Raw genomic sequence first — 20572 nt, 5'->3', positions numbered from 1 at the left:
GTAAAACTACTCTCAAGAATCATTACCCAGGATTTTATCCTCTGAGATGAAAGGCCTCCTCTTCCCCGTCTGTGATTTCTTGAGGCTATCTTGGTAATATCCTGCTGCTCCCCTTCTGGGTGCCTGAACATCCTTCTGGAATGGATGTAGCAGAAGAAGAGAATATACCAGTGTTGTTTTTCATTATGTGTACACTTAGCCCTTCGCTTAGGACTTAGCTCAAAAGACACCAAAAATTGGAACAAAGATTATGGAATGAAAAATATGTAAGAAAAAATGTAAGCAATGTTCATTGCTTATTCATTTAAGTAACATTTCCATAATATAAACAAACATAAAATTGGAAAATTACTATAGATTTAGTTCTGAAATTGTATGTAGTAATCAAATATATGAGTATGTCTTAACAATGCTTATTTCGACTTCAATGGCTTTTATCCCTGAAGACATGAAGACAATTTCTGTCTGTCCTTAACAAGATGATGAGCACTTGGGGTCAAAAATGCAGCCCAGGAGCCCTGTACTGGACCAAAGATGGAGAATACCTCCATAGCCACCATTACCTTGCCCTTCGCACTGTGGTAGACAGGCAGGAAGGTGAGCCACACACTGCAGAACTCCAGCATGCTGAAGGTCAGGAACTTGGCTTCATTGAAGGTGTCAAGCAGGTTCCTGGAAGAGGAAAGCCACAGTGAAGCTGGCCAGGGCCAGGGAGCCCAGGTATACCAGGACACATTTAAAGGCAATGAGTGAGCCCTTGTTACACAGGATGATGAGGTGGCCATGTTCAGAGTGTGTGTCTGTGTCAATGAAGAGAGGAAAGGTTCCCAGCCAGAGTCCACAGAAAGTCACCTGGATCAGAGTGCAGATGGGAATGATGAAGTTAGGAGCCCCTGACACCAGCAGCCACATCATCCTTCTCCCTGGAGAAGTGACCTTGAAGATCAGAACCACCGTTGCAGTTTGGGCAAAGAAAACAGAAACAGCTACAGTAAATGCAACTCCAAATGTGGTTTGCTGTAGAATGCACATGACTGTGTTGGGACGACCAATAAAGAGCAAGGAATAGAGGAACTAGAAGATAAGAGAGATGTGCAGGATGTAGCTGAGAGCCAGATTATTAGCCTTGACAATGGGGGTGTTGTGATGTTTCACAAGGACTCCAAGAACAACTGCTGTGATTGTAGATAAACAAAGAGCCACACAGGCCAAGACCATCCTCAGGGGTTCTCCATAAGCCAGGAAACTTGCAGCTCTTAGGAGACACTTGTCTCTCTGCATTGGCATACTGGTGATCTGGACACTTTACACACTGTTCCATATCTGGTGAGGAGGACAGTCACCATTATTCCCTTTTCACTACTTAAAAGTCAATTAGAAAATCCCTCCCTAGAAAATAATTCTTGTACATCAATAATGACGAGCACAATCTTCATTTGACCAAGTATTACCAGACATGTTTAGCATTATTTTTTCATAACTTCATCATGTTCCTACACTTGTTTCCAGAAGTCTAGTTGAAACTAGTTACTTGCAAGGAATACCATTCATATTGTTTCTTAGCATCCCTAATGTCCTAACAATGACTTTATATATCTCTTCGAGCTTCCATAATAATTCTCAGATTCTTGTGTAAAACTCAATGTCCTTATTTAAAATGACTAGAGGATCTTGCATTTTTTTGTATGTCTCTGTGCAATGTAGCTAGGAGCACTGTGGTCCTTCCTCGTAATTGTGACATTTGCTTCTCCTACTCACCTGTAAAGCACAAGGGAACAGAGAATATAATCATTCTTTGAAGTTATAGAGTCATGCCATGCACAATACTTGTAACAAACCAGAGCACCTGCTCTGTTTTAAGAACAGTTCTGGGCATTAGGATATAAAGATTTGTGCTATCTTTATAATGTAAAAGTAATTTTGAGAAACTTGTAGACCACATTCTTAAAAGTATTTTTCACCTCATATGATACAAAATTTGCTAACATTACTAAGTAGTTAAATAAATATGCATGCAATATACTAGAAAAAGTTAATCCTATACACAATTCAGAGGACATGATTTTGTTTTAGTTTTTTTTTTTTTTCAGGAAGGAGCAGCATCCATTGTTGCAATTATATTACTTCTAAGTGAATGAAGGAGGACATTGACTGAAACCCCTATACACAACTTTAGTAGTGCTTTGCATGGTTTGTGGGGCACTAGGAGAGAACAAGTATTTCTCCCTCTACTGTGAACTAACCTGTCCCATTGGCCATCTCATTCTCTGTGCAAGGGGTGCAATCAAAGCAGCAGGCAGCCTTTCCCTCCTGAGGAGATTTCCTGAATCCAAGACCACAGAACTTACTGCAGACAGAATGTACAGGCTGAGGAAAATCAGACATGTGTCAGAAATTGTTTACACTTTTCCTAATATTGCAAAAGTTCCATTATTTGAGCAACTTAAATTCACAAAAGGATTATATGCTACCTCTTTCAATGATTACTCTAATGAAAGATACCTAAGTAACAGCTTAACTAATCATTAAATGAACCAACCAGAGAACAGAACCAAATAAAACTTTCAAACACATGAAGTAATTCCTTAGATACTTTATCAATGTTAGAATCCTGCTAAGAAATGTGTAAATTGTATTTTATGATAATGTTCAAAATTAACATTTTTAAACAAATGAACTTTTCTTGGATGATGCTGATCCTGGAGCTTGAACTCAGTGTCTAAGCAATGTCCTTGAGTTGTTTTTATTCAAGATGAGTAATGGGCCACTTGATCCAAGCTCCAGCTTAGTTTTTGTTAGTTTAATGACATAGAGTCTCACAGATTTCTTGCCTGGCGGGGCTGTAAAATGAGCTTTAATCTGAGAACTGAGGATGTCAATCTCCCAAGTACATAGGATTAGAAGCATCAGCCAGCACCCAGGATCTCTTTTGCAGTGGTTAAATGAAGATTAGAATCTCACAGGTGTTTCTGCTTGGCCTGACTTCAAATCAGGATATTCAGAACTGAGTAGCTAGTGTTACAGAGACAGTTGCTGGCATTCAATCAGGTATACATTTTAAGTGTGAATTTTACTTACGTATTTGTTCTTAAAATCATTAGAATTAAATCCAACCCACTTCTCTGGTTCCTATGGCCCACTGAACCATATCTCCAGATAAAGAGAGTTGATGATCATGTAGAGAAAATGGAGAAAACTTTTCTATTTTCACCTGAAGATCAAGACCTTCTGGAAAATTCCAAATGTTCACAATGTCACACTCTGCTTCCAATTTGTTTTTGTCATCTAAAATCACCCGATTTCCAGCAGGTTTCTGAAATTGGGTGTTCTTCAGAAAAGGGTGCAGCTACAAGAGACATCATCTTATGGTGAAGTACATCCCAGTGGTTAGACAGAAATTAAGAAAATTAGAATTAAGAATTTTAAAAAGCTCCTGAGTGTCTTTAATCTCTGATTGAGAATTCAAAAAAAGCATGGACACATGATGAACCACTCCAGAAGAAAATCTTTGAAGGAGTAAAAATCATTTTCCTGAAGGCTGGTCACTCAGCAAAGTGCTAGAAGTCCTTTTTTCAAGAGAAACCTATTTCATTTAAATAATCATAAATGCAGGAATTCACAGATGTCTGGTTAGAGTTTTCCACACAGTGAATTCCATTAGCGTCTAGAGTTATAGTTTGAGCTTGTTCAAGATTTAATATCTAAAGGAGAATGAAACTAGGTCACTTATTAAAAATACACTTTTGCTCAGCAGGTCATGCTTAGAAACTCATATGGAAAAGGTACTAATCACTTATCAAAACATTATCTGCACGTATGTTCAGGTTATTAGTCAGTAGAAGAATGTATTGAAATATGGAATTAATTTATTGCGTGTTATAGGCTTGTTTTCCTTAAGAGCACAAGAACACGTCTAGAAAACCTCACAGTCATTTACAGAAATATAATTAATTTACTTTGGGGAACAAAACTAAAATAATTAATTTCATGTGGTAATAAAGTGCTGTACAAATTTACTATTCTGACAGTGTGTGCTATCAGAAACAGAAGGCCTTACCTGTGCAGGGGAATGCACTCTCCCTGTTCCCCATTGTTTGTACTTTTGACTGATAAAGAAGCATCTCATAGAGAGCATGGGCCACAGCATATAGTGTTGTACGCATTGTAACTCTCTCCAGACATAGTCATGTCAAAAATGTGCCCAGGCAACCAATCTATGGAGATCTCATGAGGACAGTTCTCCCATGTTACATGGTCAGACTCAAAACCTGAGCAATTAAAAGACAGAAACCACAACTGAGCAAGGAAAAAGTCTTCTGGGTATGTGGAAGGGTTAATTGCCTTGACAAAATCTGTGAATCCAGAAACATCTGGGTGGTGATGTGAGAAAATGGGAGGTACATTGGATGAGCCTAGCATGAAATATCTCTTTCTGATGGTTAATTCCCACTGTGAGTTCAGGATACAAACTTTGCCTTTTATTAATAGTTGCTGAACACACCTCATTAAATCTAGTAGGTATTCATCATCACTGTATATGATGAGGACATTTACTGAGGATGTATTAATCTGGTTATAGAGGGACGTGACTTTGAGTGTGTAAGATAGACCATGAGTTGGAATAGCTAGCTCAAAGGCTATACAAACTCTGTTCTTGGACATTTCTTTTTTCAATGCAGGAAAAATCCACAAACCTTTCTAATCTTCAATGGTAAACATATTCACCCAGTTCCAGTTGAAGTGAATCAGTAAGGAGACCATGGCAGTAGCTATTGATGTGTCCTTCTGGGCCATCTGATACAGGGCAGGGAACTTGTAATGGTTACTCAGGTCTTGATTAAAAGGCCCAAAGGTAAGCTGAAAAAAATCAAAATTGGATAGCCCATGAATGAGAATATTACCATCTATCACAATCACTATCGTGAAGTACATTAAGTAACCAGTATAATTCGATGGAAAGTCATATTCTCATTTAAACATTTTAATTGTTTTTAATAATTTTGAAATGTACTCATACAATGCCTTTGATATCTGTCATTATTTCTATCTATAATTCCTATCTCTAGCAACCACATTCATTCCAACTTTTCTAAGTCTGTTTTTACATAGGTACATTGAACATTATCTTGTATTTTCCCACCCATCTACATCTATTCCCCATTCCTCTGCTCTTTTTCAGATACCTTTAATATCTATCACCATCAGACAGGATAGGCTTCAGCTTTCTATTGTTCACTTATTTTTATACTGTCAGTTATTTGGTCAGACAATACGTTATGGACTTCAATCCCTATATGTAGCATAAACTAGCCAGATGGATCATGCACATACCAAAAGGCTTTGCATATATTTCATGCTTATTTCATAATTCATGGTCATGTTTTAGATCTACCTTTCATATATGAGAGAACACAAGTCCTCTTTCTTTCTGATCTTGATTTCATTCAACATAATATCTTGCATGAGTGTGTGTTTGTGCATGTGCAAGCTAGCCAGTAGAGCACAATGAACTCAGGGCCTCATGCATTAACATGACTTTTTCCTCTCAAGGCTAGCACTCTGCCAATGGAATCAGATATTCACTGTCGGCTTTTGGCTGACTAACTGGACATAAGCATTTCTTGAGTTACTGGGATTAGAAGCATGAGCTACCAGCACACTGGTCATCATAGCTCCATACTTTAAAATCATTTCCTATTTCATGCTTTAAAAAGGAATCACTTTGGGGTTTTTTTTTCTCTAACTTTTCTATCCTCTTTTCTACGCATGACTAAATCAAATTATTGTGAACTCTAATTTTTGGATATCACAAAATTCAATAGGATCCTAATTCTAGTATCTTCCTATCATTCTTTCCTCTCATGTGAAATGGCACTAAATTGGACATTTATTTAATATCTGCTCACTTTCTCACCCTCATCTGTGGAAAACAGCAGAGGCCTAGCATCATTACAATCTGGGTAGATGTTAATCCTGATGGTCCTATCAGCACTGCTATGGACGTGCTCTCTTTCATACAGGAGTAGTTTGGACTCTTGTAGTTCCCAGAGGCAAATGAAGGGATTTTTAAATGCTAGCCTATCTCCAAATTGCACATCATAGATATCAAATCCCAGAGTCAAGTTGTGTAAAAGTTGAGAATTTGTTTTGATTCCTTCAATAGCAAAAGCCAAAGCTAATACAAACTGGTAGTTTTTGAAGATAAGCCTAAATAATGAGCATAGAAATTTAGGAGGAGTAATTAAAAACCTATGACCCGGATGGATTGAATACTTGTTTATTTTTGCCAGGGAATAGGTTAAAACATTGCACTTATTGTACATGAGGTAATACTTGGATTGTGGGCCATATCTGACATGATATAATGATTTAGTAACTTCTTGTCTACAGTAAAAGAGACACAGTGAGAGAGAGAGAGAAGAGAGAGAGAGAGAGAGAGAGAGAGAGAGAGAGAGAGAGAGAGTCTGTGAGTATATGTGTGTGTGTTGGGGTTTGAAATCAAACCCTGGAAACTCTAATAGAACTTTTTGGCTCAAGGATAGCACTCTGCTACTTGTGCCAAAGCCCCACTTCCAGCTTTTGGCTGGGTAATTGGAGATAAAATTTTCAAGGAAGTTCCTGTCCAGGTTGGCTTCAACCCACAACACTCAGATATCAGCCTTTTGCTTAGATAGGGTTACAATCAGGAGCCACCAGACTACAATAAGAATTTTAATCAACTTCCTTGAAATATGTGTCACAAAAGAAAAAAATTTCAGACCACTGGCTAGTTGGGAAGGAAAGGTTTCTGTAACCTTTTGGTACAGAAGTCATGCCACTGACACAGGTTGTCTCTAATAACATCACTTCATTATCAACCATGATAGCTGAGATGCAAGAGATACAGGGATGTTTGAATAAAGTGAACAACTTACAGCCATGGAAGGGAGAAGCTACACTGCATGAAACAAGAGTCTTCTACTGATAGGGAGAAAGTCACCCAGGAGTACTTGTAAAGTAGAATAATGAAACTGAGCTGTTTCTGGTACACTAGGGATGGGAGGTCAGGGTAGAGAAGACAGAGATTATTGCTTTGTACACACAAGTTACCTCAGCCACTGCCAATCCTGAAAACAAAACAATAAATGAAAATAGAATGATAAGTTACTTTCAGCTTATTGTCTTCTTTCCTGGAAGCATCACTGTTACTGCCATCTGTTCCTAAAGTGTAGAGAGGAAAAAATCCAGCCATCAGCACATCTCCATCCATGTGGGCTCAGTGATTCACTGTAGAAAAGCAGCTAGAGCCCGCCAAGAATTTGTGAAGAAGGGGAAGCTGGAGAAGAATGAGTATGAAGATCAAAGGGCACATCCCTGAAGCATCTGACAAGATGAAATTCTGCCTGGAAGTAAAGTTTGAAGTGGCAGCTATGTATACTCATATATGTCTGTATGTATGCATATGTGTCTTTTTATTGGCAGAGATTTACACTGTAACTAATGTTCTTTCATCTAAGCCTCTTGCGAATCTCCAGGGAAGAATGCATGAAACTCTTTCCTGGGCTGTGAATCTGTGGCCTTCTATCCAGGAGAAAAACCTGAGTTGGAAAACATGTTTGCAGATTCTCCCTCTTCATGCAGGTATTATGATTTCGAAGCCCACGGGGAAGACATTTTCTTGGATAGCTTTCTTCCAACATCTGTGTCCAAAATCTATTTGCATGAAGACCATTTGGGATGATGCCACTGGATTGCCTCTGAGAATGCCATGTCAACTACAGATGAAATGGCAAGAAAAAAAATACTGTGTCAATGAGAAGACAGCCATTGATATGAGGGTATCATGCCCATTAGGGCAAATCATACACATTATGGTCCTTAGAGCCACAGAGCACTGCTTGCAAATGTGCTCATTTCACATTGCCATCACAGGGCGCCATCTTCTCTGTGAGAGTAATCTAGCCGGGATATTGACTTTTCTGCCTAATGCCTGCCTGCTTGCCAACTTGTCATGATCACCCATCTCCCAGCAATCCTAGGCAAAATAAACAGAAAAATTTACAACAAACATAGCTTCGATTATGTCATTATGGACACTTTTTGCTCAATTTGGCTGTTCTTAAGCCCAATGTGTAATAGATTTGGGCTCATGTTGTATATATCAATAAAAATGCATTCCTTTTCATATGTTTTAGGCAGTGCATGAAGTTCTATTTATTGGAGTTTGGGAGTTCTGAGTCAAGGGTGTACATGACAGGATATACACTGTACCCCTAATGCCTGCCTGCCTGCCTGCTTGCCTGTCATAATCACTCCTCTCTCAGAAATCCCAGGCTACAATAAACCGAAAACATTTATAACAAAACATAGCTACTATTATGTCATAATGGACATTTTTTGCTTAACCAATCTGACTGCCCTTAAGCACAATGCATAAAGGATTTTGGGGCATGTTGTGTACAGCATTTAAAGGCTTGCCTTCCCAGATGTGTGCAGCAGTTCACACAGTCTGTATATTGTAACCTGGGATTACTGAGAGAAGGGTGATCATGACAGGATGTTGACTATACCTCCTAATGCCTGCCTGCCTGTTTCCCTGTCATGATAACCCTTTCAGAAACACCAGGCTAAAATAAACCAAAAAATATACAACAAATCATAGCTACTATTATGTCATGATTGACCTTATTTGCTCAACCAATTTGTCTATCCTTAAGCAAAATTTATAAAGAATTTGGGGGCATGCTGTATACATTATTAAAAATGCTTGCCATACCAAATGTGTTGAGGCAGTTCAGGAAGTTCGGCTTACTCTAGTCTCGTATTTCTGAGATAAGAGTGATCATGACAGGATGTTGACATACCACCTAATGTCTGACTGCTTGCCTGCCTGCCTGCCTGCCATGATCACCCTACTCTCAGAAATCCCATGGAACAATCAAGAGAGAAAATTTACAAAAATACATAGCTACTATTATGTCATGATTGACCTTATTTGCTCAACCAATTTGTCTATCCTTAAGCAAAATGAATAAAGAATTTGGGGGCATGCTGTATAGATTATTAAAAATGCTTGCCATCCAGATGAGTGCACACAGCTCACCAAGTCCTATTTATTGTAGCCAGCGATTTCTGTGAGAAGGGTGATCATGACAGCATATTGTGTACCACCTAATGCCTGCATGCCTTTCTGCCTGCCTGAGATCCTGCCAGCATGCCTGCCTGCCTGTGTGCCATACATGCTCACCCTTCTATCAGACCCCAGGCTAAAATAAACCAAAATATTTTACAACGAATAGAGCTACTATTATGTCAACATGTACATTAGTTGCTCAACCAATCTGGTTGCCCTTTAGCACTATGTATAAAGGACTTGGGGGCATATTGAATACAGCATTTAAAAGGCTTGCTTTCCCAGATATGTAGAAACAGTGCATGAAGTTTTGTTTATTGTAGCCTGGAATTTCTGAGAGAAGAGTGATAATGACCGGATGTTTACTGTACCTCAATGACTGCTTGCCTGCCTGCCTCCTAGCCTGCCTGCCATAATCCCCCATCTCTCACAAAACCCCAGCTACAATATTCAGGAAAAATATACAACAAAACATGGCTACAATTATGTCAAAATAGACATTTCCTCAACCAATCTGATTGCCCTTAAACACAATTCATAAAGCATTTGGGGACATGTGTACAGCATTTAAAAGCTTGCATTCCCAGATATGTAGAGATAGTGCACAAAGTTCTATTTATTGTAGCCAGTGATTTCTGTAAGAAGGGTGATCATGACAGCATATTGTGTACCACCTTATGCCTGACTTCCTACCTGACTGCCTGACTGCCTGGGTACCTGCAATGATCACCCTTTTCTCAGAAATCCCAAGCTACAATAAAGAGAAAATATTTTCATGAAAACCTAGCTATTATTATGTCAATATTGATATTACTGGCTCAATCTGGTTGCCTTGAAGCACAATGTACAAAGGTTTTTGGAGTATGTTGTATACATTACTAAAAATGCTTTCTTTCCTAGATGTGTTGAGACAGTGCAAGTTCTGCTTATTGTATCCTGGGATTTCTGAGAGAAGGATATATATGAAGGATGTTGATTATACCGCCTAATATCTACCTGCCTGCCTGCCTGCCTGCCTGTGATGATCCTTTTGTAAGAAATCCTATGCTACAATAAACAGAAAAATTTGTAAAAAAAAAAAAAAAAACATAGTTATTATTATGTCATTATGGACATAATTTGCTCCACCAATCTGGCTGCCCTTAAGCAAATGTATAAAAGATTTGGGGCTCTAGTGTTTACATTATTAAAAAATGCTTCCATTCTCAGAGGTGTTGAGACAGTGCACAATGTTCTGTTTATTGTAGACTGGGTTTTCTGATACCAGGGAGATAATGACAGGATGTTTACTGTATCTCAAAATGCCTGCATGCCTGCCTGCCTGCTTGCCTTCCTGACTCTGTGCCTGTCATATTCACCCTTCTCTCAGAAATACCAGGCAACAATAAACAGAAAAAATTAGAACAAAATATAGCTACTATTATAACATTATTGGCATAATTTGCTCAAACAATATGCCTGCACTTAAGCCTAATGTATAAGAATTGGGGGGTAAGTTGTATACATTATTAAAAATGCTTGCCTTCCCAGATGTGTGGAGACTGTGGACAAAGTGCTGTTTATGGTAGCCTGGGATTTCTGGGAGAAGAGTGATCCCAAATCCTTTACAGGTTGTGTTAAATCTGTGAAGTCAGATTGGTTGAGAAAATGAGGTCAATTATGACATAATAGTAGCTATGATTTGTTGAACTATTTTCTGTTTATGGTAGCCTGGGATTTCTGGGAGAAGAGTGATCATGACAGTATGTTCACTATACCTCCTAATGTCTGCCAGCTTGGCTGCCTGCCTGCCTACCTGCCTGTCATGATCATCCTTCTCTGAGAAATATCAGTCTACCATAAACAGAAAATGTTACATCAAATTATAGCTACTATTGTGCCATAATTGACATTAATGATCAACCAAACTGACTTCCCTTAAGCACAATGTATTAAGCATTTGGGAGCATGTGGTATACATTGTTAAAAATTATTGCCTTCTCAGATATGTTGAGACAGTGCACCAAGTCCTGTTTATTGTAGCCTGTGATTTCTAAGTGACAGGTGTCCATGACAGGATGTTGACTGTACCTCCTAATGTCTGCAGGCCTGCCAGCCTGCCTACATGCCTGCCAGCCTGCTATGAAAACCTTCTCTGAAAATTCCATGGCAACAATAAACAGAAAAAAAATACAACAATGAACACCTACTATTATGTTATTATGGACATTAATCGCTGAAACAATCTAGCTGCCCTAAAGCACAAAATACAAAGGATTTGGGGGCATATTGTATACATTATTAAAAATTCTTGCCTTCCCAGATGTGTTGAGACAGTGTACAAAGTTTTGTTCATTTTAGCCTAGGATTTCTGAGAGAAAGGTGATTATCACAGGATAATGACTGTACCTCATAGTGCCTGCCAGCCTATGTGCCTGTCATGATCAAACTTCTCTCAGAAATCATAAACTACAATAAACAGAAAAAAATGGACAACAAAACATAAAGCTATTATGTCATTATGTACATTATTTTCTCAACCAATCTGGCTGCACTTAAGCACAATACATGAAGGATTTGGGGACATGTTCTAATAATTGATAAAAATCCTTGCCTTCCAAGATGTGTTTTGACAGTGCATGAAGATCTGTTTATTGTAGACTGGAATTTCTGAGAGAATGGTGATCATTACAGGATGTTGACTCTACCTCATAATGTCTGCCTGCCTGCCTGCCTGCCTGCCTGCCTGTCATGATCACCCTGCTTTCTGAAATCTTAGGTTACAATAAAAAATGAATTACAACAGATCATATCTATTATTATGTCATAATTTACATTATTTTCTCAGTCAATATATCTGCCCTTAAGCACAATATATAAAGGATTTGCTGACACGTTGTATACATTATTAAAAAGGCTTGCCTTCCCAGATATGTAGGGACAGTGCCTGAGTTCTTTTTATTGTAGCCTGCGATTACTGAGACAAAGGTGATCATGACAGGATATTGACTGTACTTCCTATGCCTGCCTGCCTGCCTGTCTGTCATGATTACCCGCCTCTGATCAATCCCAGGCTACAAGAAACAGAAAAAAGTTACAACCAACCATAGCACTATTTTGACATTATGGACATTATTTGCTCAACCAAACTTGCTGCCCTTAAGCACAACTTATAAAGTATTTGGGGGCATGTTGTATACATTACTAAAAATGCTTGCCTACTGCTTTTTTTTTCAGAAGGTAGAGGGAGCTGGAGGTACCTTTCATCTTACCTTTTAGCTTAGAAAGTCAACTCCATTTCAGCTGTCCTTTCCCCCTAATCCCTGCTGCAGGATCCCCTAGCACTTGCCACAGGACCTGGCTGGGCTGGCCTGGGCTGAGGCCTCTGATGGGTGTGCTGGCCACATGCAATGTGAACTTCCAGCATGACTTGCTCCCACAGCATTTATGTGCACACCTCTCTGATTTTCCACACCACAGTGAGAGAAAGTTTCTAAGTTCTGCATCCCTTCCTGGAATAGCTGTGCTCTTAGCCTGTGGGCATTACTTTGGGGCCTTCATACAGCAGCAGAGTGTGGGAAGAATGGTGACTATCCTGTCAGCCACTCTCCTCCAGCCCTGCATAATACTCCAGCTGGCGGCTGTGGCCTCCACTTGTGGCTGACCAGAGGGAAGGGCATTCTCCTCTGACTCACAACTTTTTAGCCTGCTGAACCAGTCAAAGGAAAACTGGGAGAATGCTGGGCGATGTTCTTTAGGAGTTGGGTATGGTGGTACCATCCAAGGCATTATTCTCAACTCCACATGGCCGCCATTCTGTTTTAAGTTTTCTCTGATGACCAAGTAAGTGCCCATGGCTTCATTGAATGCGCTGTGCTGTATTGCCTGTTGAGTCTCAGCTTCATTCTACCCCATGTCACACATGACTGCCACAATAATGGCGTCCAGCTTGCTTGGTAGTGGCTAATCAAGGCCCAGGCCACATATCCTGTCAGCCACGGGTGCTCCAATATTTGTTTAACATTGGGCCTCTGGAGTCCACAGTCAGAAGTGGGAAAGTAGGTCATGTCCCTTTGCAGTTAGGTATAGCGGAGGGCTATACTTGGCCTCTACAACTAGGACCTGTATGTCAGCAAACTTCCTCCCCTCAAAGGGGAAATTTTGCTGTCAACACATACTAAATGATGACCAAGTTCCAAATGTCTATCTTGTAGGCATCATACATTTTGTGTAGGAACATTTCTGGGGGTAAAAATATCAAGGCTTCACAAGCTCCCTTTATCAACTGCCCTGTGGTCGTGCTGACACTCTGCCTAAAATCACTGACCTTGGCATTGTGTTTGGCTTCCAACAGCACGTTGTTGAGCTGGAGGTCTCACTGTGCTATTCCATTCTCGTGAAAGGTAGTGTATGGCACTCACGATCTGTTTGAACAGCCTCCTGGTTTTATGCTCGAATACGTGACTGCAGCAGGATATACACATCTACCCCATTAGGTGTCCCCACATGGCCAACTCCATGACGAGATATAGAAAGTATTTATCTTCCATGACCTCGAAATACCGGATTATATGTGGGTAACATATGCACTTGACAATGTCCACCTCATTTTCTATGCCATGGCTCTCCAGGTGTCTCTTCAAGAGAACATTCATGGCCAGCCTTGTGTCTGTGAGTCAGTGATGGGCCACCTTCAGATATCCAAAGCTACCATGGCCGATGGTCTCCTTCAATTGATACTGTCCGATGATCGTGATCTCCTCCTCCCCTTCTGAGGAAGAATTAAAGACAACTTTGTTGTATCTTGACATCTTTCCACTGGGATGACAAGTAGTCAATCTTATAATTATCTTGAATGTTTTAAATGAAGATGACACAAGAAATTTTAACCAAAATGAACTAAACTAAAAAACAAGTAAATACAAACACCAGAATAATGAAAATACCCAAACCCAAGCCACACCAACAGAGGTCCCTTGAAAACCCCACACAAATAAAGCCTTAGAGTCATTCGAAGTTAGTCTAGCAGGTCACCAAGAAAAGTTCCCAGTGCTGTAACTGACAAAAGTGGAGAGCAGCTTCTTATATACCCTACTGGGTATGCCTCACAATGCCTGGTGACATCAGGGAGCAAATAGGCCAATCACAAGTGAGACCAGTGACAATCAGTGAGGAATGGGCCAATCAGGGCTCAGCATGCACCCACTGAGAGGTATGCTCTTGAGCCTGGAGGACTGTTGCCAAGGAAGCCAGGTACATGGAATGATGCTACTGCTCCCATGGCAGCCATGTGGGAATCATAAGAAGAAGACACTGGCCAGTGGTCCCTGCTCTTTGTGGGGTGGGGATAAGGAGGGCAAGGTACGTTAGGTTTGCTCCTGGTGGAAACATCACCCACTGTACTCAAACTTTTTACAGAAATTGCAACACTCTTCTTGTCCCATAGCATTATCTGTAACTAATTACATATGAGTCCGAGAGATGGAGACTTTTCAATGATTTTGTACTAACCTGAAGGGCAGTAGCCCCTCCCCACGTTGGCATGATTGCCATGCCCCTGCATAAAAAAGAGGAAGTCCCGCCCCACTCTGGGGGAACCAGAACCTCCACCCCTGGACTGCTGGTGCAAGGAAATTAAAAAGGAGAGTACTTCTGGAGGAGAGGAGAAGAGAACAGTAGGAGGAGAGAGGAGGTAGTGAAGCAGAGCAGAGCAGAATGAGACCAGCCAGAGAGCAGGGCGGAGAGGAGAAACGAGCAGGTCTGAGGAGAAGAGTGGAGCAATGAGCCGTACCCACCCTGTGTAGGAACGGTGTGTGAACCAAACCAGGCCAGCCAGAGAAGCAGGGCAAAGCCGAACCAGAGCCTTAGGCCTGAGGAGGAGTCTTAGGCCTGAGTACTGATGGAGGAGTCCGGAGCCTGATGATGGCAGAGAAGCCTAAAGCCTGTGGGGAGGCTTGAGACTTAAAGTTTGAAGAGAGGTGAGGCCTACAGGAAGTAAGCCTGCTCCTCTGGAGGTCTGGAGTTTTGGACATTTCGAGGCCTGGAGGCTGAGGTGGTTAGAAATTAAGTTGGAATTTCAGAGTTCAGGTTAAGCCAGGTCTCAGGTCTGAGTTCTGGGTAACTAACCCAGGACAAGGTAATTGCAGTCAAGCATAAGGAGGTTGAGGGTGGATCTGCTTCTGGGTTTTAGGTTGTAAATAAAATACCTTTGTGATTAAAGATCCTTCCCACCTTAATTGTGCTCTCGGAATTCAAGAATTTGAATCAAATATGCTTTTTCTACTTGAGAAGGGAGAGCAGATATCCAAGATTAACTCATAGTTTTGTCCACATCTGCCATTCTAGTTTGAGTTTCCTGCTTATACCATTTTCTGTGCTTCATTGTCCTGCTTTTGTTTTTGATTATCTTAATCACTTTTTCTTCTTTTTTTTTAATTTAATTTTATTGTCAAGGTGACATATAGAGGGGTTACTTACATACATAAGGTAGTGAATACAATTTTTGTCACACTTTTTAACACCTCTTTCATTCTTCTCCCATCTCCCCTCCTTTAAAATTCCCCCTTGCCTGAGATGGACAGTTAATTAACAACATATTTTCTTGTGAGTATCATTGCTGCATTGGTTTGCCCTTTAGCTTTTGTCTTACCATTTTGATGTTTTCCCTTCCCTTCTCTAATTCAGATAAACGTATACACAATAACCAGGGCACCGAAATCAAATAAAGTGACAACATGTACATGAAGCTTATTCTACTTGAGAGGCCTTTTTTGTTCTTGCTGTTGAACTCTGGGTTTGGATGCTGTCCCTGAGCTCTTCAGCTCAAGGCTAGCTCTCAACCACTAGAGCCATAGTGCCACTTCTGGATTTCTGGTGGTGTGAGCCACCGGAGCCCACTTTAAGGGTTCTTGTCAAGGAAAATAAATAATGGGTGGGGCAGTGGAGGCTCACACCTGCAATACTAGCTACTCAAGAGGCTTAGATCTGAGAATCTCATTTAAAGCCAGCCTGGGCAGGAAAGTCCATGAGACGTTTCTCAGCAATTAATTATCAGAAAACTGCACGTGGCCCTGTACCCTCAAGTTTGATAGAGCTACCCTTAAGCATAAATGCTGAGGAACAGTTCCTAGGCCCTGTGTTCCAGCCCTAGGTCTGACAACAACACTGTATTAAACATGGGCTGGGCATAATAATACCACATTCACAAACACAGAAGGCAGCAGTAGGCTGAGGCAGGAAGTTTGGGGGGTTGAGGCCAGCTTGACCTGTATAATTATTTTCAGTCCAACTTACCATAGCAAGACTTAATTCCAAAAACCATACCAGAAAGTTCACTGACAAAACAATCTCAGAGAGCCATACTTCCATAACCCTGTTTCATTTTGCCAGTTATTGTGACCTACTTTATTCTTCCTCCTTTAAAAAGTTCCTATAATTACTTGCTGTAATTTATCATTGTTGGTTTATCCATGAGGGTTATTTACACATCTCAACTTATACTTTTCCTTTGTAACACTGGTTCTTCTAATTCTCTCCCTCCTTTATTTCCTCTATTTACCCCTCCAGAGGATGTTGGGGAAGCCTTGGCCTTGTGGGGGATGGGCATTGGAGAGTGCGCCTGAGAGGCTGCCCTTTCCCCAGCCCTGGGGAATGTGGAAGCAGGCCACAATTCTCTGAGACCGGAACCAGAAGAATCGGCTTTGCGAACAGCCCCCAAACTTTTTCGCCAGCCCATGCACCCCCAGTCTCGTGGTGTTTTCCAAGTGCCGTTAGCTCATGAGAGGGGGTCCTATGGCAAGCTGGCCAACCTATCAGCGTCCTGGCCAATCAGCCTTCTCTTGTCCCTTCCTACCATATTAGCCTTTGCCCCCGGCCTAATAAATCAGATTGCTCACGAAGCGTCTCTGAGGTCCGTGTATGCCTGGCTTTCTTCACGGGTAAGGAGGAAGGTAAAGGGATCTCATACGACCGCGTGCACCTGTGGTCTTTCCTGGGCCCCCCACTCCACCCTGGCCTTGCCTGTGGGTCAGGTGACCAGGGGAGAGGGTGAGAAAGGGAGCTGTTAGAAGCATAGCAGAGCATTGATCCCCGTGCCAGGGGAGGCATCCCGAGCCCAGCATGTCTTCTTTACCATCTCCTCCCATTCTCTTCTTTTCCTTTGTTACATTTTTCCTCCTTTTGTCTCTACCTTCCTTCTCTTTTGATATAGAAGAGAGTGATGTCGCCAAGCTGAACTGGATTCATGATCCTCTTGCCTCTGTGTTCTGAATGGCAGGACTACAGGAGTATGTGGCCATGACTGGCATGGCCATTATCTTTTATCATACAGTGCTCTCTCTATTCCCTAGACTCTTCACACACATTACACTGTTTCATGTCCTAGTGGTCTCTTAGACTATTTTCTGAATTTCCTTTCTTTTCTGTCCCATTCAAGAGCCCATTGATTTGGGGCATTGCCAGCCAGTGCCAGGCATAGCCAACACTGTCCAAGACCACGTATCTTGGGCATAGACCCATTCAGGGACTGGATATGACAGAGCATAGGTGAGGTGTAGATTGTTCCTTTAATTCAGGACTGCAAGTCATTAGCTGAGCAGGTCCCTTTAACAAAAAGTACTCTAAAAGGAAGTCCCAGGCCAAACCTGCACCAATTATGACAATTGCCTCCCTCATTGGTCACATATGGGCAGATCTAGTCTTTGCATCTAATGAATAGAAAGGGACAGAAATGATGAAGTATCACTTCTGATATTAAGTTATAAATGGCTGTTACTCTCACTGTGACATCTCTCTATAGCGCTTTCACCCTTTGCTCCTGGTGAAAAAACTGCATGTGTGAGTACTCTATGGAGAAGGCCCCATGACAAGGAGATGCAGCTTCCAGATGATGGCTGGGGGACATGAGCTGGGAAGGAATCAAGCCTGGTGATGACTATGGCCCTAACAGAAAATTTCACAGTTGTCTCCTGAGCTCCTCACTCACATCCCCCCACCCTGCGAAGCTTCTCTTGGATTTCTAACCCCTAGAAACTGAGTGAGAATAGTTGCTTGGCGTTCAACAATATTTACTACAGAGGCAAGTCACTGAATTGGTGCGAAATATAAAACAGAGGTCTTGTGAGTCACACTCTCTACATCAAAGACACATGGCCAACAGTTCAGTTGTAGTCTATAGATTATTCAATTCACTGTCTAGGTCCCAAATAGGTGCGGCCTTGTTACTGAACTTTCTTGCAACTCAGTTGACACTTAGGTATATACAATATGTATTTTATAAATTGTCAGTTTTGATGACACACCTTATGTTCAAGTATATTCATCTGAATAAAGGCTTCAATAGTCCTTGGGGGCAATGACTATAGCTTTTACATTATATGAGAAACATTTGAGCTTTAAAAAATCAAGTGGACATATCAGAGTTGTCAGAGAGTCTGATGAAATGCACACAGTCAGGGATAAGATGCTTTATGCTGACTTGTGTAGTTCTCAAAGGAGAATCTGGACCCTGTAGCTCTTGACATTAAGGTGGGCAATTCTGCCATCTAGCACACTTTGAATCAACTTCAATTCAAAGCCTTCTGTAATTCATTGAATTCTATTTAAAATGACAAGGGAAGGCTGGAGGTGAGGGCTCTTGCCTGCAATCCCAGCTACTCAGGAATCTGAGACCTGAAGATCGAGGTTCTCAACTAACCCTACCTCCAATTAACTATGAGAATACTGGAAGTTGAGCTATGGCTCAAAGTGATAAGAGAGCTAGCCCCATGACAACAAAAGACAATGGCCATGATTAGATAATTGATTAAAACATACAATAGATAAATTCAATCCAGATCAGAGTGATAGTTCAATTGACATTCAAGTTGTCAAATATCACAGAGGACTGAGGAAAATCTTATAACTTTAAACTCATAGGCTGTTAGTACTAAAAACACCATGAGATGAAACCTTCCGCCTTCTTTTTCTTTTTGTAGCTCCCGGCTGTTAACACTTGTCTTAAGGGTCTTCTGGACATGATGACATGAACTCAGATCACCTGTGTGACCTTCTCTCCTGGAGTCTATTGACTTTCCTCACAGAACAGATCAAAGGAACATAATTTCAAATTGTGCACCCTTCCTCTATTTAACCATTTGAGTCTAGAAGGAAGATGGACAGTTACCCATCAATTGTCTGTGGACCAGACAATCTGCACCACTTTTTCCCAATCCTCCATCCATCAGTATTTTTCTTAGAGCCATTTGTGTGCCTGCCTTCAGTGATTTGTGAAATACACACTTCGCCTGGAAGAGTGCGTTGTGGAGTGCTACTGTAATTCCACTGACTTCTATGCAGCTCTGACTCTACTATAAGCCTTTGACTTTTGATTCTGTTTTCTGTAAGTAATGGGAGAATTAAATGATGGCAAGTTTTACCAACTGTTTCTGAACACTGTTGGCTCACACCTCTAATCCTAGCTACTCAGACAAGGTTGAGATCTGAGGATTGAGGTTTGAAGCCGGCCCAGGAACGCCATGAAACTCTTATCTCCAAAAAAGCCATAGGTGGACCTGTGGCTATAGAATAATAGCCCTGAGCATGAAAGTTCAGGGACAGTACCCAGGCTCTGAGATCAAATCCCAGGACTGGCACACACACACACGTGGAAAATTCTACCATTTCTAAACTTGCATTTACATATACAGAGATATTGGTGTTATATAATTCTAATTTGACTTCCATGTTCAGAGCAAAGATGTGAAAATTATAGCTCCCTGCTCCACATTGTAGGCTACTGTGCATGCAATGGTGCCCGGAAGCTCTCCAAGTGGCAGTCCAGCCTGCTGCGCGTGTGCAGTGACATCCTGTCCACTCCTGCTGGCCCATGTGCAGCAGGCTGGTGGGGAGCGAGTTGGTCACCCACTGCTTGATGATGCCACAAGCGGCACTACATTCACTGTGGCGAAGCAGCCGGAGTTGTGGCAGCAGTGGCCGTTGGTGGTGTAGGGCCCCACAGAGGAAGTGGACGATGCCATTGCCATGAGAACACCCCCTCCCTATCCCAGTAAACCTGGAGGTCGTGTGAGGTGCCTTTAAGCAGAGGGGCAGGGGCCGAGAAGCCAGGAAGCACTGCTTTTGAGTGTGTGGGGGATCAGGGCCAGGAGGATGTGAAGCCTTCAGTGGGTGGGGCCTAGGGGCGGTGAGGCACTTGGGGGTGTGGTCTATGGTCCCTGCATGGTCTGGGGGCGGGGCTGGGTGGGACATCATTGTGATGTGGTGGGCGGGACCCGGCGGATATTAGAGACTCAGGGGCAGGGCCTAGGGGAAGTGAGGCTCAGGGCCCGGCCCCAAGGGATGTCCTTACATGGCAGGCAAGGCTAGCTGTGCCTTAGCAAATCAGGGGCATGGCCCAGGGGAAGTGAGGCTCTGGCTGGCCAGGCTCCTAGGGATGCCCTGATGTGGTGGGCAGAGCCAGGTGTGCATTAACGACTCGGGGCGGGG

The 20572-nt window shown here is 41.8% G+C and overlaps 1 pseudogene; it reads right to left on the bottom strand.

The window, feature by feature from the left end:
- Nucleotides 1–424: 424 nt before the first annotated feature.
- On the bottom strand, nucleotides 425–20338 carry LOC125345551 (annotated as a pseudogene).
- Between the last annotated feature and the right edge of the window lie 234 nt (nucleotides 20339–20572).

This window comes from Perognathus longimembris, unplaced genomic scaffold (genome assembly GCF_023159225.1).
Source record: "Perognathus longimembris pacificus isolate PPM17 unplaced genomic scaffold, ASM2315922v1 HiC_scaffold_5917, whole genome shotgun sequence".
Lineage (NCBI taxonomy): Eukaryota > Metazoa > Chordata > Mammalia > Rodentia > Heteromyidae > Perognathus > Perognathus longimembris.
The sequence above is the reverse complement of the archived record's forward strand: the minus strand, read 5'-3'. Positions and strand labels throughout refer to the sequence as shown.